The sequence below is a fragment of the Phocoena sinus genome, chromosome 20, assembly GCF_008692025.1.
Source record: "Phocoena sinus isolate mPhoSin1 chromosome 20, mPhoSin1.pri, whole genome shotgun sequence".
NCBI classification, from domain to species: Eukaryota; Metazoa; Chordata; class Mammalia; order Artiodactyla; family Phocoenidae; genus Phocoena; species Phocoena sinus.
The window spans coordinates 58,789,079-58,815,514 of NC_045782.1; the positions used below are offsets into that span (position 1 = coordinate 58,789,079).

At 42.6% G+C, this 26,436-nt stretch overlaps 1 protein-coding gene across 6 annotated transcripts in view; it reads right to left on the reverse strand.

Annotated features, from left to right (window-relative positions):
• The window catches only part of HELZ (helicase with zinc finger), a 150,454-nt gene extending 138,447 nt beyond the window's left edge, over positions 1-12,007 (reverse strand). For 2 of the 6 annotated variants that reach the window (XM_032615783.1, XM_032615778.1), the window contains exons 1-3: positions 11,959-12,007; positions 10,587-10,642; positions 6,584-6,640 (exon numbers count right to left, since the gene is read on the reverse strand). The gene's annotated coding sequence lies outside the window, so the exon portion shown is untranslated. Of the gene's footprint in view, positions 1-6,583; positions 6,641-6,994; positions 7,087-10,586; positions 10,643-11,958 lie in introns of those variants that run through there. The other 4 variants (XM_032615779.1, XM_032615784.1, XM_032615780.1 and 1 more) reach the window with 4 other exon arrangements.
• Between the last annotated feature and the right edge of the window lie 14,429 nt (positions 12,008-26,436).

A 26,436-nucleotide genomic window follows, 5' to 3' on the forward strand; every position in this document is an offset into this window, starting at 1 on the left:
AGTACAACTATTAGTATTACTGAATTATCTCCTTAGGTGTGATAATGGTATTATGTTTATGAAGAAATATGTCCTCATTCTTAGGAGACACGTGGTGAAGTATGAATGAAATGCCATCTAAGATGTCTGCCACTTACTTTCAGCTGGCTCAGGAAAAAGAAAAATTCTAGCTATTTGACAGAGAAAGAGAGACAAGGCAAATTATGACATAACACTAACAATTGGGTATTGATTATACTATTCTTACAACTTTGCTGTAGGCGTAAAGATTTTCATAATATAAATTAAACTAACAGTTTTCTTTAACTTAAAAAAGATTCAAAACCCAAACTAATCCAGAAGTTATAATCTTCTCGTAAATATAAAATTTATTTTATGCTGCTTAATTCATCTCCTCCAAATTAAAAAAAAAAAAGATTGAAAAGGGGTGACTTATTTTACATAGTAAGGAATTATAGCTAACATCCAGGAGTAATATTTAGGTTTCCTTCAAATTGATATTGAATACAGTCTTTTTAATCATCTGAGCAGTTTATACTGATCTTGGGCTCATTAATTGCTAACTTACCTAGTTTTTTTAAATAAATATGTTTATTTGAATACAATTACCTTATCCCTTAAAGAAGCCAGAAAGATTAAATAACCCAGAAGACACAGTTGGAAACTGTAAAGAAGTATAAGAAATAGAGTCACTGGCAGAAGAGAAGAGCAGATCTCTTGCAAAGCTGCATTCCATGTACCCTGCCTGGGTCAGACATAGTTCATCTTGAGCCGAAGATCCAGTAGACACCCATCTGCCCAAAATGCCTTTTTCCAACTGAGAAAGAAGTGAAAATGCTAAGACATATGAGAACATTCGTTGCTGTCTACAGCTAACTGAATTAGAAATCTTTAATACCATTTCTAGTCCTGAAATTCTATTATTCTACATAAAACACCTTTAAAAACAAGTATATATTATCTTTTCACACCCATTAGGATGGCTACTATCAAAAAAATAAAAAATAACTGTTGGCGAGGGTGTGGAGAAATTGGAACCCTTTTACATTTCTGGTGGACATAAAATGGTGCTACTGCTATGGAATACAATATGGGGATTCCTCAAAAAATTAAACACAGAATTACCATATGATCTAACAATTCCACTTCTGGGCATTTCCCAAAAGAACTGAAAGTAGGGACCTGAACAGATATGTATACACCCAAGTTCACAGCAACATAATTCACAACAGCCAAAAGGTGGAAGCAACCCGAGTGTCTATCAAAAAAATGGATGAATTTTTAAAAATATATTTACATACAATGGCATATTGTTTAGCCTTAAAAAGGAAGAAAATGCTGCCACATGCTACAATATGGATGAACCTTGAAGACATTGCTAAGTGAAATAAGCCAGTCGCAAAAAGACAAATATGGTATCAGTGCACTTACATGAGGTACCTATGGTATGAATGGACCCTATTCAAATTCTTAGAAACAGAAAGTAGAATGATGTTTGCCAGGTGCTTGAGGGAGAGGGGAATGGGGGGTTAGTGTTTAATGAGTACAGAGCTTCAATTTGGGAAGATGACAAAGTTCCGGAGATGGATGGTGGTGCTGGCTGTACAACAATGTGAATGCACTTAATGACACTGAATTGTATGCTAAAATGATTAAAATGGTAAATATTTTTTAAAAAACCCCACAAGTATGCAAGCCATAATACCCTCCTAACCCTCCTTAAAAGGAGTGAGACCCATGTCCTAATCCCGATGCAAACTTAAGGAATGCTCACTGCCCATTTCCCAATCTTCCCTGCCCATGAAGGAAACAAGAGCTGGCAGGGCAGCGCCAGAGCCAGAGGCGGGAAATTGGTCCTGATGTTCGTCCCAATGAATCAACTCAGAAAAGCCAAAACAGAGGGTAAGGCCCAAGGTGACTGACAGAGGCAGGCCAGGGAAGAGAAGGCAAAGGCAGAAGGAAGGAAATCCTTGAGAACATGGGCAGCTGATGAGACTGGGAAGGGACACCACAGCTGTGCGCAAAAGGAGGAGCAGAGAACAGGGGAAATCAGAGAAGGGAACTGCCCCAAGGTAAGGAGAGAGCAGCAGGAGAAAAAGAAGAATTGTAAACAAGAAGGAGCTTCATTCAAGAAGCGATTCTTCCCAAGTACCAACAGGAAAATGACTTCCTTCCACTGAGGTGGCCATTTGTATCCAAAGAAACCAAGAAAGTTGGTGAAGCCTATAAAAAGTTAGGAAGAAAAATACTTGTCTATGTAAGAATATTAATATACCCCCATCCACAGAGAACTGTGTACTGCCATTTTTTTCATTTGTTTTTGTCTTTTTTCTCCCACAAGAAGAGAACACTTACTTGTTTAGGGATAATTTCAGTCAGGGCCTACCTTTTTTATTTGTATCAAACACTAGTATGCCATGAATGAGCTGAAGCGTTCTAATGGCACAGGGGTAAGAGTGTAGGCTTGAAGCCAGCTCTGCCTCAATATGAGTCCTGGCATTGTGACCTGAGGCAATCTGCTTAAAAATTTGCTTTGATTTCCAAATCTGAAAAATGGGAATAATAACAGTGCTACACTTCAAGGCATTGCTGCAAAATTAAATAGGGTAAAATATGAAAGCACTTATAACAGTGTCTGGCCCACACTAATCACTATTAAGGTATTAGCTTCCTATTATACTCCAGACCTAGAACATGAGCTCCAGGAGAGCTGAGAGTTTGTCTGTTTTGTTCCCTGTTGAAGCCTCAGGTACTTCACATAATTCTCTGTTGAATAATAAAAATGTACTGAATGCCAGCAACACAGAAGCCCAAAGGAATAGCATCACCTTTCTGTTATTACCAACAACTAAAATCTGCGTCACTTCAGGCTCACAGTTCACAGAGGGTTTTCTACACCTTATCTCAGGTGATTCTGTGACGCTGCCATCATTACCTCCGTCTCACAGACAAACGAAGGCTCAGAAGACGTAAGTGATTTGCCCAGGAATTCTGGCAATTAATACTACTTCTGTTCACTCTAGACCCCCACCCAGAAAGCTCAGAACATACCCTACTGAACTGTTCAATTCTCCTTAACTACAGATACCCAGAGTTCAGGTTCACCAAAACACTCTACCCGATTTGCTTCAATATAACTGATGGAGAGGGAGGAAACAGATGAAACAACATTAGTAACTATTAAAGTTGAACAACGGGTACAGTGGGACTGATTATACCCTTTCCACTTCTATACATCTGGAATTTTCCATAATAAAAAAAATGTAATTAAGAAATAAACTCTTCACTCCCAACATAAGCTCTGCCACTTCCAACTTCCTATTGAGCACACCTGGGCGCGAGGAAAACCCCGCAGAGAAGTTTCTCAGTCTGAGGCAGTGAAGAGAGTGCTGGACTGGGAATCAGGCAGCTGCAGTCTACACTCTGCTTTATCTAACTGTGAGACCTCACTGGTCCCTCTAGCTCCTCTGGGCCCTGAACTTCCTCATCTGTTCCTTCCAGGGTTAAGATTCTGATTTCACCTTTCTACTAGTTCCTTAAACTCACAAAACCAAACTTGTCTTTTCTCTATTCTAAACCCCTAAGGCCTGTTCTTCCTCCTGACTTCTGTATTCCTGCTGCCCCATTCTGCCAGCCATCCAACCATAAAAACCTCAGCATCATCTCTGACTTGAGACATAGAACTGACTGTTCGCTTCCCCTCCTACCTCATCAGTCACCACATCTCTCTGTTCAACCTCCAAAATACCTCTTGACTCCACCACCTCCTTTCATCCCCAAGTACACCAATTCAGGCACTCATCATCCCTCACCTGGAGTAATACCAGGAACCCAACTGAAAACACTGTCTCTAGTTTCTCGTCACTGACAATCCATCATATTCATTCTCCAAAACCCAGTCATGACCTCTCAACAGCCGCCCTGTGCTCTACGTTCCTTCATGTAACCCAGGGTCCGGGTAATTTGGATACACAGTTTCCGGACAGCCACCTCATTTCCAACACCACCCCTCGGCCTTTGCTCAAGCTACCCTTCCCTCCAGAATGCCCTCTTCTTGCCATGGCGCCTCAATTTCACAGTGGTGCAATTTAAATGCCACCTCCTCAGTTGAAGTGTTAGCTTATATCCCCAAGGGGGCAGTATCACTCCCTCCACTGAACCCCTAAGCACCTTGTCTGAACCCCTCTTACAGCACCCTTCGAATTCCTATTAGTCCTTTCTTGTTTTGGTGCCCCTACTCTCTCTACTAGATGATTCGTTCCTTGTCAGAGGAAATGATGTTTTATTCATCTTTGTATCCTTCAGAACAGAGCTTCTCAAAGTGCCGTGGCACTGCGGTATGCCGTGAATGAGCTAAAGATGTTCTAGTCAGTGATCCCCTCAGCCCTCCACAAAGCGACTTCAGAGCCAAAGTCCCAACAAGTCAAGCCTCAAGCAGCCTCAAGCAGCCTCCTCCTTCAACCAAGTATATGCCATGATGACTTGAGAAGCACTAAGAGGACGCAACTCATGGTACACACGGATGCGTACTAAACATTTGCTGAACTGAATCTTGGAATAACTCACCTGTTCCCCTTCAACCACTATTCTCAAGAAAATTTACCATCTAGGCTAGACTCTCTCTGAACATTCTCACTGAACATGTTCCGATCATCTTTTTAATAAGCACCTGTTTATTGGCTGGTTATACGTGCCTTACCATCCAAAGCCCACATCAATAGTTTGCTGATTAAAATAGCAAAGGATATGAACAAACAATTCACCATGAAGAGACTCAAAGAGAAAATTTCAACATTATAGAACAAAGAAGTACAAGTGCCACTTTACACTATTAAATAAGCAAAAACTTTTAAGAAAAAATGTATTTATATCCAGTTATGGTGAAACAGGTTCATCTGTATATCTGTTAGTAGTACAAACTGGTATAACATTCTTAAAAAACAGTATGGCGATATATATCAAAAGCCATAAAAACATTCATACCATTTAACACAATAATGCATTCAAAAATTTATCCTAGAGATGTAATTAGCCAGAAAAAAATACAATAATATCTATAATAACGTAGATTCAAGTATTAACTGAAAACCAGCCAGCAACATAAACATCTAACATAAAAAGATTGAAGTAAATTACTGACGGCATGACTTGATGAAATATTTTGCAGCCTCTCAAAGTGTAATCATGTCAATTAAAATTGTGACAACTATAACATGGAAATGTTTCATAATCTAATAAATAAGAAAAATTCAAATTATATGCATCATAATTAAAAATGAGTACAATAAAATATATGTGTGTGTGTATATATATATATATATATACATATATATATATTTTTTTTTTAACAGAATGCCAAAAAGAAAATCAACTGTTTTAGGGGTAGTAACCCAAATATTTAACAATTTACTTAATAACAATTCTTAAATTATTTTGTAATTTAAGAGAGAAAGTTCTACCATACTGAGGAAACTAGGGGTCCCAGGATGCAAACTCGATATACTCTCAGGAAGAGGACCACACCTCTCTTTTACTGCTCACTTTGGCCTTAACTGAGAACGCTCACACACTTCTTATCACAATGACCTATGACAACCCAGACCCCAGCTTTCCAAGGACCAAGAAACCAGCTCAACTAGTCTTCTGATCACCCCCATGAACCTGCGGGGGATGAATGTGCAAACTACCCTAACTCAAGAAACAAAGAACCCCTACAACAATGTTTTACTTTAGCAATCAATAAGTAGCCAAGCCTAAGTTTAATTATAAACCCTAAAAGTATATAGCATTGTCTCATTAAAGTCTCTGGGACTAGTATTAAAAATGTATCAAAAAATAATTTTAGCACTGATACCCCACAAGGACAATATTAAAACAGTCTTCTGTTTTTCTGTAGTATTACCATTTTCTTAGTTTAATACTGAATGGCCAAGATACTATAATGGACCAAGAAGATTACTAACTGTGAAATAATAAATACTCAAGACTAAAATGTCATTCTTAGGGCATTTCAGCAAAAAACAAATAATTTGAAGGACTAATACAACCATCAGGAAAAAAGTTTAACCTTTTGTTTCCTTTGATATGTTCTTGGCATCTAGAGCCTCAAAAATGCAGATATATACAGTCATTCATGACAATACACACATAGTAGATAACAGGAAAAACAAACAATTTAATACTTAACCTGTTCATCAGAGCACTGGGTGATCAACACTCAAGAATGTTGACACAAAAAACTGAAGGACCTCTGAAGATCCAATCATATGCAGATAGGTTGAATCCCTGTGCAGTTACTCATTCAAAACAGAAGTGGAAGATTAACCTACCCGCACTTCTCTTCAAACAAACTGACAAAGCGTCAGGCAGTCTGTGTGGAGTAGGTTCACCATCATCCAGTCTGCTCCAGAAGTAGCCAATTCAGTCAGGTCACCACTGCTGCACCAGTGCCCTACTTCCTCCACCTTGTCCCACCTGATCTTGCTGACCAGACACCCTCCTCTAGATTAAGTCTCTTTTGTCTTTTCCTCAGGCATTATCAAGTCCTTGCTTTGTAAATAAGGCTCTCCCAGACCTTACTCACCTGCAGTTCACTGCACTGGGTATCACCCAAATAGCCCATCAGAGCTCTTTATAATGTCTGAAAGAGAGAGAAGGAACCTTTTAATACATACTAGAAAACACCACTGCTGATGTATCAGTTCTGAAGCATTTGTATCCAGCGGTCACAGCATATGGTCCTTTGGTCCATAGTACTTCAATAAAATGTAGCATAACCAGCCAGGACCAAGAGTCCTGAGATAAGGGTCCAGAGATAAAAGTTTGGTTTAATGTTGCTACTAATCAGCTGTGTGACCTTGGGCAAGTCACTTGACTTCTCCAGGCCTCAATTTCCTCATCTGGAAAATAAGACAGACTAGATAGAAGCAGCAGAGCATACTGCAATGGAAAGAGAACGCCCTTTCCAAGGCACAACGCCAGCACCACTACTTACTAGTCTTGCGATGTTATGTTCGTTAATTCACATTTAACCTAAATTTCCTCTGCAAAGCAGAAATAACAGCTATCTTGGAGTTGTTCTGAAAACTAAAGGAAAGATAATGAGTTATAAAAAGCCTATAGTAAGTATACTGTGCATCTCATCATAAAATTCCACAGATGATAATTACCAACATTACTCCCAGCCCTAAGGTTACGTGAATTCAATTTCCAATTATTTATTTCCTTACAAGATCAACAAATCAAAACTTTACCAACCTGACAATGCAATTAACTGTTTGAGTGTTTCACTAACAATTCAATTACAGTTATCTTAAACTAATGGAAGTTTAAGATTATCAATATTAATTAACATCACAGGAAATAAGGGCAGAATCCCTGCCTAACATCTAAGCGGGTTCAGTGGCCATGCCTTCCCTGACTTCCCCCTCTGCTTTCACTACTGCCCGCGCACCTAGGCAAGAGAGGTCTTCCAAACACCACGTAACACCAACTGCTTTCTACGGTCAGATTAGGAGGACATGGCTAAAGATGGAGGAAGGAGAGCAGAGGCTTTTTATCTTTTTTCCTATATACACTTAGCACTGCTCCGATTTGTTTACCATAGCATGCATCAGTTTTACATAAAAATAAATAATTTTTTTAACTATATTAGTTACACATATTGCCTACTGAAAGGAAGCTCGCCTCACAGGAATATTTTCACCACAAGGAGAATATCGACAAAAGAAAGCAAAAAGGCAAATTCAGATGTTCCGAGAACACCTAAAATATGGCACAGAAATAACAAAAATCACAAACATTCACACGTCACAATGGTTTACTCAAAAATATTTGCCGTGCATTCTTTGAAGAACCTAATGATGAATCAGAGTTTTGGGGAGTCAAAACAAGCTGAACACACAAATTCTGGCTTTACCATACAACTTCCTGCCCTTGGAGAAACTGACCCAGTACAATTTACACCAGTAAACAAGTTGGTATGACTCTTCAGTAGTATGCTGAAAAACTTTCAATTTGCTTTATACAATTGGTAGCTTTTAAAATAAAGATATATACATATATAAATATATATGCACACATATATATACATATAAATTAAAAATCTTCATGTTATATCTACTATTTATTTTTGAAAGAGGAATATTAACTCTATTAAATTCAGTGTAGCTCAAAAGGATAATCTCAGCCACCGGTGAAGTGACAGACCACTAAGTTTTACGCTGCTCCTAGCCAATGCTACCGAAGTCATCCCGACTACACCCAGCAATTTAAATGAACTACAAGCTGCTGTGGCCACACTCTCCACACATATCATACTTCTCTCCTAGAAAACAATTCAAACTATTACTTAGAAATCAAATTATATTTGCATGTATACTTATCTAAGTTTATGGAAATAAACAGCCATAACAATTTGTTTACAACTTTTTAAGTAGCTCCTCCCCATCTCTTGTTTACCGACAAGTTGATAAACTTGGCCCCAAATCTACTATGCATTTAAAACTGCTACGCATTTAAAACAACAGGCAAAGGACCTTACTTCTTGTGCTGGGCCTGTATTTAGAATCTTAAATATAGTCTGACAGATAATATAGACTAATTTGCATTTAATATCAATACCATGCCTACTTCTTAAACAGAGAACAAAAATGCATGTGTAAGATCTGGTCTACTTATTTGTAGGTCCCTCTGCAATATTCTTAGCCTTTCATGAATATGCTCTATATTTTTAAACTACACAAGGCCTTTGCAAGTAGGAATGATTTCCCCTGTTATTTTGGCATCACTCCCTTCTCCAGTAAAACACTGGACTGTCCATAAATGTATACAGACTTTAAAACAATGTAGATTGAATACTTATGGTATTAGAAATGAAACTTCTTGCTAACAACTGCAAAAATCAAGCACACCAGCTGATAGAGAGGCACTTACTGACTCCCCAAAACTCCCGCCTTACCTAAAAATAGTGTCCCAGCTTCCCAGCCAAAAGGACAGACTAAAAAAGCGGTGTCTTCATTCAGCTCAAAGACACAGACCCCCGCTTCACCACAAACTTCAATACTATGGCATTTCCCATTTTAGAATGCTTCGTGTGACAACCTGTTCGGTGGCCAACCACCAACTTCACTTTGAAGTGAATACTAACACTTCACATGGTCTACATGTGTGAAAATTGTGGAAAATGTCTTGACACAGCTCAGGCCAAACAACACTAGCCACACAAGATTACCTATTTCTAAATATTCCCTTTTGGATTATAAACAAACATCTCCATAGGCCCAAAAGTAGATCATTGGTTCTTTCCACAAAGTAATATGTATTTAAAAAAAAAAGATAAAAGGTACAGTTTGGGAGGTCTAAGGCATGAATATGCCTCCATCTGTAAGCTGAAAATAAATAAATTTTAAAATCCATATTTGCTCTGCTAAGAATAAAATATATATGTAATACACACAAGCACTTCTGAGTTTCAAACACAAGCAAATGTGGTGTGTGCACTTACAAAAAGATCTTGGTTTATGTCCACCTTCCTCTCCCAAGTTTTTTTTTTAAGGCAAAAATGTCAATTGTATGCCTCAATCTGGAATAAAATAAAGCACAGCTTACTCTTCTTAAACAGATGTGTGATAGAGATGAAAACTTTGTGAGTGGACTTCAAAATTCAAAGGCTACCCAGATGTGTTAAAGGAAAAAAAACCAAAACCCTGCAGTAACCAATCTACCATAACAACTTACATTTTCTCTATAAACCATAGTAAAATATTTTACAGACACTCACACACACTGTGGTATAGTACATCTACAATGACTAAAATAAAAAATAAATAAAAAGATATATTTTTAAAGTTGAGAAAATTGCTTGTGAAGAATGTAAAATTAGCAAACCACTCTCCTTCTCACCAGTACAGAATACTAACTGTTCATTGACACTATATTAATAATGTTCTATAAATCCAAAGCCTTATAAGTTAAATTAAATAAAGCAACACTGAATTCACACACTACATGTGACCAGAAGATAATGACAAGCCAGTCTCATCCCTAATAACCTATAACCAAAATGCAACACTATCATTTTTATTTCCAAATAATTATGAGAGAGACAAGCACTGTTCCATTTTTCAGAAAATAAAAGCAGGATGTGCCTGAAATAACGCTTTCCAATGGAAAGGGTGTACTTTACACGAGTTCCACAAACTGCAGACATACAAAATCCACATACACAATCACTAACACTCAATGCAGACTAAGTGATGGACACCAAAGCACAGATAAAATTAAGACATTCAATTAAAGTTACACAAGGGAATTTAAATAGGCAAACTATAATTACCCCTGGTGAAGATACTAATCAAGGATGGCTGCAAATAACACTTGGCTCTGGATAAGCTCCAGTAGCTGAAAAGTTTGGTATACTTGACACAGTTGTCCTTTCCAAATCTAGCCCTGCCTCGCCATTTGACTGAGTGAGTGATTTGGAAATAAAGATGGCCCCATCAAATTACTTAGTCTCAGTCTCACCCTCATGACTTGATTAAAATAAAGAAGGAAAAAAGGTAAATCATTTTTAACTGCAGTCTCACCTTACACATCTCACCAGCACTGTAGTTCTTTAGTGATCAATTACTTCATCCAATTCCTGAGATAAACAGAAAAGTATAATGTGTCTATACAACACCAGTAAGAGACATGATCAGTAGCAAACATTCTATCAGCCTGAAGTGAAAGGGCATATAAATTTCAAATGGAAAAAGTTACCAAAATGGTACAGTATGCAGCTTTGTAAATGAGTCTGTTTGCTTTACTTTAAAACAAAAACATTTCCTCTCTGTGTGATAAAAGAATAATTATAAAGTGCTCTTAAAATCCAAACATAAAAGTCATATCTGACTGACCTTACTTTCAAAAAATGAAATAAAAAAAGGAGAAAAAAGAAAAGATGAAGGAGAAGAAATCCATTCATACGAGTTTAAGAGAGGGCAAAATTAAGAACAAACTAGCCAGGACGACGCCTTCCTCCCCCCTCCCCCCGCCCAACTCTAGGAATCCGCTGTCTCTGGAGTTACACATCTATTAACGATTTGCCTGAAAAGTGTAAGTGGTGAGGGTGAAGAAACAACAATTTTGAGTTTCAAACAAAACCTGAGGGTCTCAATCCAAGAAGAATCCTAAGGCCCTGATTTCCAACCCTGGCTGGAGGATCCTCAGCAAAGGGGAGGATGCAGAAGCCTCAAATAATTTGGGGGGAGAGCAATCAAAGTTCCTTAGATAAAACTGCGGTCCCTTAGCTCAAGAAAAGGGAAGTCTTGAAGGAATCTCCAGGAAAGGATCCTCTGTTTTTATTTTTGTTGATGTGCTTGTGGGCCAATGAGAATTTCCGAGGAGGGGGCGGAGAAAGGGGGTAAAGAAAGTGAAGCTCAGGCAACAGCCCTCGGCGGGGGAGGGAGGGGTGCACCCCTGACCCACTTTTCCCCGCGCCCACCCTCCGGCCCCCGCCCCACCCCGCGTGGAAGTCCGAGCCCAGAGGGGGCAATCGAGCGGGGCGTGGGAGGCCTGCACGCTCCCCACCCCCAGCCGCGACCCGGAGGAGGCGAGCGTGCAAGGCGGCTCGACTCCCCCTCCCGGAGTGCCGTGGGCTGGACAAACCTCCCTCAGGCTCGCGGCCGGGGTCTGCGAGGCCCCCTCCACGGCCTGGGCCGAGGGCTCCGCGGCCCCCAGCGGAGGGGAAGGGGGCCAGGGAGGGGAAGAAGCTGTAAACAGCCCCAGCGTCCGGGCCTCGCCTCGAAGAGCCCCGCTTCCCAGGCCCCGCCGCGGGCCGTCTGGGCCCCAGGCCCGCCCCGGGGCCGCCCTTCCCGGGACTCGGAGGACCGGAGGGGAGTCCGGTCCCCTCTCCGGAGGGCTCCGGCAGCTCGCGGAGCGGTCCCAGCAGCAGAGAAGGGGGAAGTCAGGACTTACCTGTCATTACTTTCTACGCCATCTTGGATCCACTTGTCAACGTCCCCACAAAGCATTATGGGTAAGAAAGAGCCTTTAAAGTGACTCCCCCCCCCCCCCCCCCCCCCCGGCCTCGGACTCCCGCCTCCCGCCGCCGGCGCCGCCCCTCGGGCCGCACCTCCCGCCCGGAAAGTTGCCCCGGGTGGCTGGGAGGCCCAGAGGCCCGCAGCCCGGCCCCCCCGCCTCCCCCGTACTGTTTGCCTTTAAAATTCCCCCCCTCCATGTTTAAAAACGTGGCTTTGGGTCTTTCCCGTCGCTCCTGCCCCGGCCTCCCTTCCCCCCACCCTTCGCCTCCACGCCGGTTCCCTGTACCCCACCGCCCTCCTGTCCTGGCAGACACCCCACGTCTGCATTTAATCAGCCCGAGGTTTCCCTGCTGCTGGCAGCAAAGAGCTGCTCATTGATTTATTTATGCGTCTGTTATTGCTCTGGATCTTCGGTGCCCGGAGGCGGGCTTCTGCTTCCCGCCCCCGGGCAGCCGGGGGTCGCTCTCGGGGCCCCGGAGCCCGGCAGCCCTGCAGACCAACCGGCGCTCTGACTGCCGCATCCGCGGATGTAAAGATGCCTCTGTCCTGCCAAACCGTTCCGGGGCCGTCGGGCTCCGGAACCTGGGCGGACACTGGGTCCCCGAGCCGACCGGCATCGCAGTGCGTTAGGGAGGGGGAGGGGGAGTACTAAGCGAAAAGCAACTTTTACCCCTGTTGACTCTCCCTTCCGCTGTCTCCTCCCCTCGGCCGGTAATGCGATCCGCGACCCTCTAGATGGGGACCCCACCCCTCCCCTAGGAATGTGGTTTTGGGCTCTGCCGAATCCACCCTTTTACAGTCCGGGCTGCTTGCGAACTGGGACTTCCCGAGGCAGGTAACTCGGGGGCGCAGATTGCGAGCTCTGGCCGGGGAGCAGAGGCGCGCCAGGGCTCGAGGGAGGGTCCGGGAGAGGGACCGGGGCCGGAAGGAGGGTGCGCCCGCCGCAGTCCACCTGCCGGGTCCCAGCCGAGCGGCGAGCGCTGGCGGCCGGGCGGCGAGCGCTGGCGGCCGGGCGAGCGAAGGACCGCGGGCAGCACTCCGGCCCAAGGCTGGTTGGGGGACGCTCAGGTCGTCTGGCTGCGACGGGGCGCGCTGAAAGTAGGGGCGCCGAGATGCCAGCCGGGGAACCAAGCGAGCGACCCCGCAGCCCACGCCCGCCGCCTGGGCCTCTGCTCCTGCCCGAGGGCTCGCTGCAGGGGAGCTGAGCCCTCTCGCGATACTCGCCGCCCGTTTTCGGTTGCGCGGACGAGCAGAGCATCCGCCCGCGCCCTCGCGCGGTGGTCCCCTTGCCCCGGGGCCCGTTGGTCGGTCCGCCGCACTCTCACCTCCCATTGCCACTGGTCTCTGCTTTGCAGACTTTGGGGGCCTACTCTGGTTGCTTTTTTGTTTCCCCCAAGCAAATTTTGACCAAGAGGTGTCCAAGGGAAAATTCCTCCAGGACACCAAGACTTGCGGAATTGTATTCGGTATAAAATGCTGTTGAAAGGCTCTGAAATTAGAAGAATGCACAGGCATTAAAGCCCTCCTTCGGTGCACGGGGAGGGCCTGGGACCTTCGGGTCCACCCAAGGGTTTTATGCTCCTCCAGACCCTACGAGAAGCCTCTCTCGAGGAACCTAGACGGTTGCTGACAGAAGCCCTGCCCCCGGGGAGCTAAAAACTCCACCAGGCAATTGTCCCGGCCAAGTGAGAAGAGTGGGGTGTAGACTCATTAAGGGATTGGCCCAGGGTCAGCAGTGAGGGAGGGAGCGAGGTGGTGAGTCACTGCAGGCCGGCTGAGAACGCAGCGTGCCGGGAGGGCCCTCGCCTGAGTCACCAATTCTCTGAGCTCCGAGTAAGTTGGGAAACTGGAGCCCGGAGCCAAGTTCTTGGACAATCCAGGCCCCACCGCCACGCGGGGCCGTGGGCTGGGGGCGGGGAGGCAGCGCTGCTCGCGATCTTCTGCCGCTGCCCGCTGGAAAATGAGCCGCCCTGCCCGTCTGGAGAAGGCTCCAAAGTCTCTTCTTTACGCGGTAGCCAGTTACTGTTTCCAGTCCCCCTTCTGCACCTAGTCAGCCACTCCTATGCACTGACTTATTGGTTGCTTTGTGTTTACCCGGCACCTTAATATGTGTGGTCTGAGTTTCCTGTAATTCAGCACTCAGTAAGCTGAGGGCAAGGACTGTACCTCGCCGACGTTTCTTTAGTAGGTGCTTTTCTTGGCCTTGCATAGGCCTGGACCCAGAGAAGAGCTTGATATATGTGATTGCCAGACCCACCCGTTCGTCCAATACAACGTTCATCCTGGCCTATCCTAGTGCAAGATGCCACCTGTGGCCTCAGCTAGAAAACCCCCCTAACTCCTTTCGCTGCCTCCACTCTGCCCGCTACTGTCTGCTCTCCATCTGACCAACCCAGTGAGGTCTGTGAAATGTCACGTGAGTCCTCTGCTTAAACCCACGGGAGGTGTCCTCGCCACACTTAGAATAAAATCAAATTCTTAACCATAGCCTACAAGGTCCTGTGTGAGGGGGCTCCTCGCCATGATCAGCACACTGGCCTTCAACAGTCCCCTGCAGCACTGCAAGCCTCCCTCCAGCCAGATCCTTGACCCCCAGATCTGATGGCCATCATCCTTTTAGCACTCAGGTCTCAGCTCAGATGTCCCCTCCTGGAAGAGAATTTTCATGCTTAACCAACGCAGGGCATTCTCTATTCTTCTACCCTGGATTAGGAATGTTCTTGTTTGTCTATTTGTTGATTGTTTATTATCTGCCCCAGCCCCCTTGGAGTATAAGCTCCATAAGGGCACAGGCCTTGTCTAGCTTGTTCACTCAGGGCCTGGCACATATATAGGCATTCAGCAAAGAATTGTTGAATGAATGACCAAACCTTTATGAGAGCAAGGGGTGGTGGTGAAAGAGTGCAGAAGCATGGAATGAGCAGCTGAGGGCCCTGCCCATCATCAGACCACTGGGATTGTACACAGCTAGAGGCAGGCAGGTAGGAGCGGAGTTGGGGGAAAACAGACCCCTTGGTCACCATTAATGGTGCTCCATTCTGTTTCTGATCTGATGAACCACAGCCCCAAATAATTCCCCACTCACGCCCGCTTCCTTCCCTCACTTTTTTTCTCCCCATCCCCAGTAATGGCTACATCTTATTCTGTCCAGACCTAAGGCTCAGTCCTTGGGTCTCTCTTTTTCAGCTACACTGCCTGCCCTTCTCTTTCGGTCTCAAGGCTTTGAATAGCGTCTTTACCCTGAGAAAGGACTCTAAACCTGTAGCTCAAGCCCAGGGCTTTCTCCTGAGTGTCAGACCCTAATCCAGCAGCTTCTTAGTGTCTCCACGTGAAACTCATATGGACGTCGCAAGCTCAACATGTCCAGAGGTGAGTTCTTGGCTCCCGCCCCCGACAAACGTGCTCCACCATGGTCTTCCCTGGCTCCGTCTCTTAATTGCTTAGGCCACAGTCACTCCTGTCTTTCTCTCAAACCCCATCTTCAATCCATCTACATATCCTGCTTTGCCTTCAAAATGTATCTAGCAACTGACATCTCTCATCACCTCGGTTGTTGCCACTCTGGTCCCATGCACTTTTATCTCCTTCCCTTTGCCCCCATTCAGTGTATTCCCAACATAGCCACCACACTGGTCTCGATAAAGTGCAGATTGAATCCCAGCTCTCCTCTGCTCACGCCCATCTGATTTCTTCTCATCTCATTCAGAGGATGAAACTAGAGTCCCACGCGATTTGCCTCTGATTTGTTTGACCTCATCTCCTGCCTGTCTCCACTGGCTCTGTTTCAGCCATAACGGGCTCCTTTTTGAGTGTTTCCTCTTCCAGTAACACCGTCTCCCCTATATTCACATGGCTCACTCCTCTGCTTCCTTCAAGCTTTGCTCAGCCTAGTGAGTCCATCTCTTGCCAGTCTATTTAAAATTTCAATACTCCCCCCTCCCAGACACTCTTATTTCTTTCCTGCATTTTTCTCGTAGCATTTATCACCTCCTAAAGTAATAAATAATTTGTTATTCAGTTTCTTGTCTGTATCTTTCCATGTGAAGAATCAGTTTGCTATCACCAAAGACTTGTGTTTGTTACTGGGAACTACATTTCCCAGCCATGCCCTTGCCTTTGGGGCCATGTGACTAGTTCTTGCCGATAGACATGAAGCAGCAGTGTGACTCTGAATGAGCAGGGCAGGTCTGCATGACCAGAAATACATGCCGGGACTCTCAGCTGAGCAGACGACAGGCCTTATTACGCTAACCTGCTGAGAAGTTGTGATCTGTTTGTTATAGCGTTTAGCACCTCAATCACCGTACCTTGGGTACAGTGGCCCACTAGAATGGAAGCTCAGTAAGGGCAAGGGCTCGTGTAGGTTTTGTTCATTTGTTCATCCTCAGTGCCCAGAACAGAGCTTGGCATATAGTGGGTACCTAATAAATATTTGTTGAGTGAATGGATTAATTTCCTTTTCCATGACCAGTCATGAAAATAAGTGAATGGTTGGCAAGGAAAGGACAATGTGAAAGGAATTTTTTGTTTGCTTGCTTGTTAAACAAGGAGTAACTCTGGATTTCTACAGAAGCACTGACTACAGGTCTTGGTAAAGCTAAATGGAGCTTCCTTTAATTCTGTTCTCCCTGCTTCATCTTTCTCTTTTCTTCTTCCCAGTTTTCTGCCTTTTCCATCTCTATCCCTCTAGGTCCTCCTTCTCTCTCCCCTTCTTCTTCCACTCCTTTTTCTTCCATGGATTTTCTTCTCTTTTTATTCCCACTTAATCTAAAAAAAAAAAAAAAAAAAAATTCACTGCCAGTTAATTTGAGCTACTGCGAGTACTCAGCCAGGATATCTACTCCAGGTTACTTAAAATATAGATGTGGGAAATAACATGGGTTAAAAAATAAAGAAATATTAAATCCGTGGGCTCCTACTCTCCTTCTACCTTTAAGGCCCACTTCATTTCTTCTTGAAATACAGAAAAGAAGTGATGGTGGTCCAGATAATTCAGACTAACCCTCCCACTAAGTACTACTAAAACAAAATAGACAATGTATTCCTCAAAACGTCTGCTTGGAAACATCTGGTAGGTTCACAAAAGTGAAAACTATCAGGGGTAGACAGAACAGGGAGGTGATTCTGAGATTGTGCCCTAAGGTCCTTTGCTTTTGACAGCAACTTAAGTCCAGAGTATCACCTCGCACACATTAAGACAACTGTTATCAAAACAAAAACAGAAAACAGAAAGTAACAAGTGTTGGCAAAGATGTAGTGAAATTAAAATACTTGTGCATTGCTGGTAGGAATGTAAAATGGTGCGACCACTATGGAAAACATTATGGCAGTTTCTCAAAAAATTAAACAGAATGACCATATGACCCAGCACTTCCACTTCTGGGTATATACCCAAAAGAATTGAAAGCAAGGACTCAAACAAATATTATATACTCACGTTCATAGCAGCATTATTCACAATCGCAAAAAGGTGGGAGCAACCCAAGTGTCCATCAATAGATGAATAGATTTTTTTTTAATGTGGTATATACACACAATGGAATATTACTCAGCCTTAAAAAGGGAAGACATGCTACACATGCTACAACATGGATGAACCTTGACAACATTGTGCTATGTGAAATAAACCAGCAGCAAGAAATAAATTACTGTCTGATTGTATTTGTATGAGGGCATCTAGAGTAGACAAATTCTTACAGAGTAGGAAGGGTGATTGCCAAGCAGCGGGTGGGGAGGAAGGATGGGGAATTGTTAACTGGATACACATAGAGCGTCTTCAGTGTGGTAAGATGAAAAGACTTCTGGAGATTAATTGCAGAACAATGTAAATGTACTTTACTGTACACTTTAAAATGACTAAAATGGTCAACTTCATGTTAACAGAATTTTTACCGCAATTTTTAAAAATTTTAATGGTTAAGACAGTAAATTGTATGTGCATTGTACCACAATTTTTGAAAGAAGAACAAAAATTTAAAAAGACAAACCATGCAAAAACTACCAAAAGAAAGTAGGCATTATGGCAAAAAAGCATGACTGGAAGTAAAGAGGGATGCTTCATAATGATGGTATGCTTCATTCACCAAGAAGACATAACAGTTCTGAATTTGTGTGTGCCTAATACACATAGCCTCAAAATATAGAAAGCAAAACCATGGACAGAATTGCAAGAAGGTAGAGACAAATCTACAAATATAGTGGAAGATGCATATATCAGTAACTGTTAAAACGAGCAGATGGAGAGCTAGTGAGAAATAGATCTGAACAACTGGATAAGCAGACCTTACCTAATAGATCTATAGAGAATACTGCACACACAACTGCAGATCACAAATTCTTCTCAAGTCTACATGGAATGTTTATGAAAATGCTGGGCCATATAGCAAGTCTCAACAAATTCAAATGCTCTAAATCATACAGAGTACATTCTCAGACAGTGATGCAGTTAAGATAGAAAACAAGAAAAAAAGTAAAAAATATCTACATATTTGAAAATTCTATATACTCTTAAATAACTCATAGATTTAGAAAATCACAGTGGGAACTAGAAAATATTTTACACTGGAAGTTTTTGAAAATATTACATCCCAGAATTAAGATGTAGCTAGAGCCATGCAAACATGGAAAGTTTTTAAAAGCATGTAATAAAAAATGAGCCTGAAATAAGAATAAGCAAAGTAGGGGCTTCCCAGGTGGCGCAGTGGTTAAGGATCTGCCTGCCAGTGCAGGGGACACGGGTTTGAGCCCTGGCCCAGGAAGATCCCACATGCCACGGAGCAACTAAGCCCGTGAGCCACAGCTACTGAGCCCGCATGCCTAGAGCTGGTGCTCCACAACAAGAGAAGCCACCTCAGTGAGAAGCCCATGCACCGCAACAAAGAGCCCCCGCTCACCACAACTAGAGAAAGCCCACGCTCAGCAACGAAGACCCAGCGCAGCCAAAAATAAAATAAAATAAATACATTTTTAAAAAAAGAATAATTAAGGGCTTCCCTGGTGGCACGTGGCTGAGAGTCCGCATGCCGATGCAGGGGACACGGGTTCATGCCCCGGTCCAGGAGAATCCCACGTGTCATGGAGCGGCTGGGCCCATGAGCCATGGGCACTGAGCCTGCACGTCTGGAGCCTGTGCTCCACAACGGGAGAGACCACAACAGTGAGAGGCCCGTGTACCGCAAAAACAAAACAAAAAAAATTTTTTAAATGTTAGTTTCCTTTCTGAAGATATAAAGGAAGCTTAAAATAAAAAGTATAAGCAGGGCTTCCCTGGTGGCACAGTGGCTGAGAATCTGCCTGCCGATGCAGGGGACACGGGTTTGAGCCCTGGTCTGGGAAGATCCCACATGCCGCGGAGCAACTAGGCCCGTGAGCCACAACTACTGAGCCTGCACGTCTGGAGCCTATGCTCCGCAACAAGAGAGGCCGCGATAGTGAGAGGCCCGTGCACCGCGATGAAGAGTGGCCTCCACTTGCCGCAACTGGAGAAAGCCCTCGCACAGAAACGAAGACCCAACACAGCCAGAAATAAATAAATAAATAAATAAATAAATAAATAAATAAAGAGGAGCCAATCAAATTTAGACAACTCAATTGCTGAGATGAAAACTGAGCTAAAGGCAATAAATCTGTTAAAAAAAAAAAAGTATAAGCAAAGTATTCTTCTGAGAGATTTCTTTAAGCACAAAGAAAGTGCAAATAAATGGAAACAGTCAAAAGTTAATTCTTTGAAAAGACTAATAAAATTAATAAACTCCTCCTGGGACTAATTAAAGCACAAATAATGCCAAAAAATGAAAAAGGGAACATTTCTACAGATTTTTCAATCATTAAAAAGACACTGAGATAACGTTATGAACAGCTGTATGCCAATAAGTCTGAAAATTTGATTGAAATAGAGAAGTTCCTTGAAAATACAATTTTCCAAACTGGCACAATTAGAAATATAAAACCGGACTAGTCCTATATCTACTATTTTAAATTAGATCTATAATTTAAAATCTTCCTGCAAAGGAAACTCCAGGCCCAGACAGCTTCATCAGTGAGTTCACTGAGTTATATTTAAGGAAAAACTAGCACCAATCTAATTTTCCTTCAAAGAATAGAAAAAGGAAATAATCCCTAACCGTTCCATGAGGTCCGCACAACCTTGATACCAAAACCTAACAAAGACATTACCAAAAAGAAAATTAACAGGCTAATCTCACTCATAAACTTTAATGTAAAACTACACAAATGATCAGCAGAATGAATCCAGCAATATGTAAAGAAGTTAATATACATCACAACCAAGGTGGGCTTTTCTATGAATGTTAGTTTAGTTTAACATTCAAAAATCAGAAAAAAATGTTGAATAAAATTCAGCACTATTTATGATTTTTTTAATGTATGTACTAGCAAAGTAGGAATAAAAAGGAATTTTCTGAGCTTGATAAAGTGTGTGCAGAATTTTCAACAAACACACCAAATAGTGTAGAAACCTACAAGCATCATACGAAGTAGTGAGATGTTGAAAGCTCTCCCTTTGAACTGGCAACAAGGATGCCTGCTCTGACCACTTCTATTTACCATCATGATGGAGGACCAAGCCAGTGCAGAAAGCAGTACAAGAAAAAAGTAAAAGGTATATGTTTGAAAAAGAAGAAACACTGTTTACAAGATGACCTGATACATATGTTTAAAAATCCACAAGTATACAATTAGAATTAACAAATGAGGTAAGGTTACTAATATCAATATTAAAATGTATTTCTACATACTAGTATATACTATATAAAACAATAATCAGGTAGAATATAAAAAGTTTAAAAAGATATACATGCACACCAATGTTCATAGCAGCACTATTTACGATAGCCAAGACATGGAAGCAACCTAAATGTCCATTGACAGAGGAATGGAATATTACTCAGCCATTAAAGAATGAAATCATGCCATTGCAGCAACATGGATGGACCTAGAGATGATCATACTAAGTGAAGTAAGTCAGAGAAAGGTAAATATTATATGGTATCACTTATATATGGAATCTAAAAAAAGATAATACAAATGAACTTATTTACAAAACAGAAACAGACTTGCAGGCATAGAAAACAAACGTATGGTCACCAAAGGGGAAGGGGGTGAGGGATAAATTAGGGGTATGAGATTAACAGATACACACTACTATATGTAAAATAGATAAACAGCAAGGATTCTGTTGTTCACATCCTTCTGTTGGCACATGAGGAAGGTGTCCTGGTCGAAGTGAAAGCATTGGCAGAGGTCGCTATCAGGCCCTTGAGACTTACGGAGGAAATAGTGGCTATAGAGATGATTGGTTTGGAAGGCTATTGATATGCATCATTGATGTTCTACAGAGAGATGATAAAGAGTTGAAGGTAATGGGCAGTTGAAAGCCAGGTGTGAAAACCAGAGGCCTCCTTGGTTGCATAAAATGAAGCTCTCGTCTCCTGCAGCCACGAGGCAGAGAAAGCTAAGGACAAAGACAATGAAGATTAAACGCCCAGCAGAGGCCGGTCAGGCCCTGGATGGGATAGAGACATATGGGCAATGACACTGAAGATTTTGGCTTCCTGGACTCCTGTGGACTTTCTGAGCCTGCAGAAGTGGCCCATCATCCCCGAATCCCCAGTAAGAGCTAGCACTCCCACTTGCTGGAACACCATGCAGAAGAGCCTAGGTTCCTCGGAATTCCCCCTCCTTGGTCACTATACCTATCGCTAGCTTAAGTCACAGTCTGTGGCAGCTAGGGACATGCTGAGGGATTATATCCCACAAAAGTGCTGCAAGCCCTAGCCAGTATGCCGGGGACTGGATTCTAAGGGTGCTTGATCCAGGGGGCCAGAATATAAATGTGGGTTCAGAGGAGTCTATTGACTTGGCAGTGCTCTCCTGGGATACAGGATTCAACATCCTGGTAAGGGTCTCGGGTGCAAACTCACCATTAGAAAAGTTGAAATCCCAGAATTGCCAGGAAAGAAGGTGGAGGAGAAAATTTAAAAGCTTAAGAATGAGCTGCGTAGACCTGGAAGTGCCAGACACACCCAGTCCTCCTTCAGGGAAGGACACTCTGCCCAGCTGTGGGGAATGCAGAGCCTGGACGTGCAGTTCCTGGGGGCCTGCCTCAGCTGCTGAGTGCTGCTTTGCCTAGGGTCACTCTCTTCGGCCCTTCCCGGGAAGCCTGGGTTTCATGACTCAGCATGGACATTTCAGCCCAACACCGGACACTCTCACAACAATAAATGCTCCAAAACACACCAGGGTAGCCAAAGCTTTGTCAGGTCTGGATCTGATTTCTTCTTCTGCCCAATTCTGCTGCTTTCCTTTTCCCTCATAAACTCCTGTGCTCCAAACTCCATTAAACATCTGTTTCTGGACACCCTGACCTGCATACCATACTCCTGGGTTTAAAGACTCAAAAACGTTTCAAGAGGTCAGTTCACCTGCAAATGCCCTATAGATTATATACAACCATATCAAAATCTCCAAATATTGATATTCTTGCAATATTTTTGCTCATATAACATTTATTTCCAAAGAGTATTGCCCATAGTAAGTTTTTGAAAATAGAAAGTAAACAAACATTCTGTGGGACTATATTCAAGGATTGACAGATTTGGAGGAGAAACACTTTATATACTATACAATATATATATGGTCAGGACAAAAGCAAATGTTATAAAAAAGTATGAAATAGACCAAAAGATACAAACACAATAGAATGATAAACCAATTCTGGAATTCATTAGGAGATGCAAAGGGCTAAGGATTATCAAGACGCTCTTGAAGAAACAGGAAGTAGTGGACTTGCTCCACCAGATACTAAAACTTACTATAAAGCTACAGAAACGAAGACAATGTGGTTTGGGTACAAATACATAAAAGGAAGAGAGAACACAGAGACAAGCAGATCCTATCTGAGTGCTTGATTTACATCAAAGGTGAAACTGCAGACCAGTGATGGAAGTCTTTGTCATTATATGGTTCTAGGACAGTTGGATGCCCTTACAGAAAAAAATGAAACCTTACCTCCACCCCACCCCACCCCACAAACAAAAATTAACTCCAGGTGGATTGTAGATCTAACTATGAAAGACAAGACAATAAAGCTTCTAGATCAGTACAGACCAAGAGAAAATGGAAATATTCTCTCATCTGTGCTGTTCAATACAGGCAACTGAAGGGCTGAATATTTTAAAATTTTATTTCATTTTAATTAACTTTCATTTAAATGGCCACAAGTGGCTGCCATATTGGATAGTTCAGAACTAGGAGGCAATATTGAAGACTGTCTTCATGACCTGAGGATAGAAAAGACTTCTTCAACAGCCTATGAAAACCAGTAACCAAAAAGAAAATAAACTTAACTGCATGAAAATTAAGAATTTCTGTGCATGTAAACATGTCATGATATACTTTGATGAAAGAAAGAAAGAAAAGGAGCACAAAGGCAAGTCACAAGTAGGAAGACATTTGCGACACATAACAAAGGGCTCATATCCAGAATGTATAAACAACTCCCACAGATAAAAAGGAAAACAAACAACCCCAAAGTAGGTAAAAGACTTCAACAGGCAATTCCCCCCCAATAAAAAAAAATCCAAATGAACAATTAACATGTTCAAAGTGTTCAACCTCAGCGATAATCAGGGATATACAAATTAAAATCATAATGAGATAGCATGACACGCCAAGCAGAATGGCTAAAATCCAAAAGATTGACAAAGCAGTCTGGCAGTAAGAATGTGGACCACAGGAATCTCTCAAATAGAGTTGGGTGAAAGTTTAGATTGGTATAACCACTTTGAAAACTGTTTGGCAGCATCTGCTAAAATGAACCTATGCTCTAAGCCAGCAATCTCACTTTAGGAATATGCCCAACATCGAATATGCCCAACATCGAAAGACGTGCACAAGAGTGCTCATAGCAGCAGCATTTGTAATAGCCAGAAGCTGGGTAAAACCTGCTAGCCATAGCAGGAGAATAAGTAAACAATCAAATCATCACGTTGTACAACTTAAATATATACAATTTTATCTGTCAATTATAACTCAATAAAGCTGGTAAAAAGAAACTATACAAAAGTGTACCTATAAAAAAAATAAGTAAACTGCTACAGTCATGCAATGGCATACTACACAGCCATGAAAAAGAATGGACAACTGTAATATTCAACAACATGAATGACTCTCACAAAGGATGCTGAGCCAAGAACACCAGTTACAGAAGAGTCCATACCCTGTGGTCCATTTATACAAAATTCAAAATGCAAGCAAAATTCAGCTATAGTGTTGAAAGATACATGCTTAGCAAGGAGATGATTGCCATAAAATTCTGGCCTGAGGTCACCTCCAAAGGGAGGTTAGGGAGCATACGTGAGCATTCTGAGTTGCCTTACGTAATGTTTCGGAATGTGGATCTTTGCTTTGTGATAAAACAATGAGCTGTCCATCTCTGTTTCATATGTTTGTGTGTGTGTTCTATTTCACAATTAAAAAGGTCGAAAGAAAACAGAAAAGGTTACAAAATATTGGACTGAATGTTTGCAAACCCTGTATGTTATATATTTGAGGTTTTGGCTTTTTTTATCATGTTATCTTATTTTTTTTAAGCCTCGATGCTCTGTGGAGGGTCCTAACATTTACCTAGTGTTCCCTGGCCAGACTGTTTGGTGTCGGGGGAAATAATCTGGGGGACAAGAAGTGCAGGTTGCAGCAAGAGACAGTATGAGTGGGCACATGGTACCAGTCTGCCCTGGAGAAGCAGCAGCATCTTGCACCAAAACCACCTACTTGGATTTTCCTTTCCAGCCCCAGCAAAGGCAGAATGGAAGAAACAGGCCCTTAGTCTAGTTTTACGGTCCTGTCATGCACTCTTCCCTGCCATCCATGAGGGATAAAGTCCCCAAACTCATTAAGCCGCTATGTAAGAGTTTCTGTTGTTGCCAGGGGTTGGGGGCAGGAAAGAAGAGGCAGCAACTGTTTGATGAGTATGGAGTTTTCTTTTGGAGTGATGAAAATGTCTGGAACTAGAGTTGGGGGTTGCACATCACGAATGTGTACTAAATGCCGCTGAATTGTGCACTTTGTTTAATTTTATGTTATGTGAATTTCATCCCAGTTTAAAAACAAATAAAAAGTTAAAACTCAGTGGATAGATTTAACAAACAAAAGACTATATTTTTCTCCTTCCTAATAAAGGCAGAAATATTTCTTTCTACAAGGAAATAAATAGACTTTTAAAGAATTTCTGGCATCCCCAAACTTATCTAGTTGCTGTTTCTTGCTTTTTTCTTTTAGGTTGTACAAAGCGAGTTCCTTAAGGTGTACTACATGATGACTTAACATACATATACATTGTGAAATGATTACCATAATCAAGTTAATTAATACTTCATCACTTTAACCTTTTTGGGGAGGGATGGGGAGTGAGAACAGTTAAGATCTACTCTCTCAGCCAATTTCAAGTATATCGTACCATATTATTAACTATAGTCACCATGCCATACAGTAGATCTTTAGAGCTTAGTCAACTTATTAAATACTGAAAGTTTGTGCCCTTTGCCCAACATCTCCCCATTTTCCCCACTCAGCTCCTGAACAAGCACCATTCTACCCTCTGGTTCTAAGAGTTTGACTTTTTAGGTTCCGTGTATAAGTGGGGATCATGCAGTGTCAGTCCTGTGTCTGGCTTATTTCTCTCTCGGCATAGTCTCCCCCAGGTTTCATCCGTGTGGTTTTGCTTTTCAGTTCTTGTACCCACCCCCTTTCCCTGTCTCCCCTAGAAGGTAATTTTCAGCGCATGTTTGCGCACACAAGCACTTCTGTGGGTCTGCCTTTGCCTCTGGCTCTCTGACCTTTTGCAGCCTCTCCCGTGGCGAGCACTGCTTTGCTGAGTCTGCATTTCTGCTGGCAGTCCCCTCAAAATGATCTTGACAGGAAGCCAGGCTTCCTGGGTCCTGAATCAGCAGAGCAGGAAAGGAACTAAAGGACCAGAACTGTCGAAGGGGAAGCAGCCAACTTGAAGGCAGAACCCATACCTCTCGATAGGTCTGGAGAAGAGTCCCATCATCTGTGACTAGAAGTCACAAATTCTGGAACAAGTCACCTGAAATGCTGTTTCCTGCGATCAGATGACCCTGGGCAAGTCCTTTGCCTCTCTCTGCTGTCATTTCCCCATATGTAAAATGGGAATGACTGTTTGAGGGTTACAGGCATCTCCAGCCATGGCTTGGGTAAAGTCTGCAGCAAGGCTAGCTCTTATTCCTTTCAAAGCTTTCAGTTTAAAAGTAGAGGGTTTAAAAATACCCATTTCTTTTCTTCCTGCCTTTCACCTCCCATGTTCCAGTTAAGAACTGATATCACAGGAGCAAACAAACAAAACAAACCAGAAACACCCTGGTAACCTATTTTG